The sequence below is a fragment of the Pyxicephalus adspersus genome, chromosome 7, assembly GCF_032062135.1.
Source record: "Pyxicephalus adspersus chromosome 7, UCB_Pads_2.0, whole genome shotgun sequence".
In the NCBI taxonomy this organism is placed as follows: domain Eukaryota; kingdom Metazoa; phylum Chordata; class Amphibia; order Anura; family Pyxicephalidae; genus Pyxicephalus; species Pyxicephalus adspersus.
The window spans coordinates 51,282,609-51,283,451 of record NC_092864.1 but is presented as its reverse complement, the minus strand read 5'-3'; the positions used below and the strand labels follow the sequence as shown (position 1 = coordinate 51,283,451).

Genomic DNA, 843 nt, shown 5'->3' with positions numbered 1-843 from the left:
TTCCTCCCTTCCCCCTCAGCTGTCAGAGGAGACATCTGTGGACTTAGAATAGGATCCTTTGCTCAAGAAAAGGATCAGAGCTCTGTTTCTATGTGGGGACAAATGGGGATAAATGAAGTGACTTGACTTGGGACTCGACTTGAAAGAATTCTGGGTGACTTGAGACTTAACTTGGGATCACATTTGATGATCTAAGGATAGTGTGATGTTGGGGATAGTGTGATGTAGGGCAGTGGTCCCCAACCTTTTGTACTTCACAGACCACTAAATGCACCGATTCCGGACCGCACATGCGCAGTGAGCCATGTGTCATTAAAAGGGAAAGAAACTTACCCCCAGGGTGACGTCAATGATGCCAGAACCTGCCTACCTCCCTGAGCCTGCGATGTGTCCAGGAGACCTGATCCGTGGCTCTGGACAATGCGTCCCCCCCCCCAAGTGGGGTCTTTCTCCTGACCCTGCTGGTGGGTGCACTGACCAGAGCCGCGGCTCACCTGTCAGATGGCCAGGCATTGGGGACCTCTGATGTAGGGGATCACATTTGACGATGTAGAGGATTTCTTGTTTCGTCTTAGATTTGAATGAAATAAACCCATAGTGAGTAAGAAAAAGCAAACAAATATTTTGCATTTTCTTAGTAATACCAAAGATAATGAAACTAATGATATTAGTAACATAGTATTACTTCACTTAACTGTGAGCTGATCAATGAATCAGAGCCTCCACAGTCCTTGTCAGGCACCATTAGAAAGATCATTATTTTACAAATGTATTCATCTTTTTAAAAAAAAAATCATATTAATAGTCTGCTGGAATTTAGTGGTCCATGAGGTTGGAAAGGTT

General features: G+C 44.5%; 1 protein-coding gene across 1 annotated transcript in view; it reads left to right on the top strand.

Moving 5' to 3' along the window:
* Positions 1–843, top strand: part of ZNF385B (zinc finger protein 385B) — a gene marked incomplete in the record, with an annotated part of 278,010 nt that overhangs the window by 52,874 nt on the left and 224,293 nt on the right.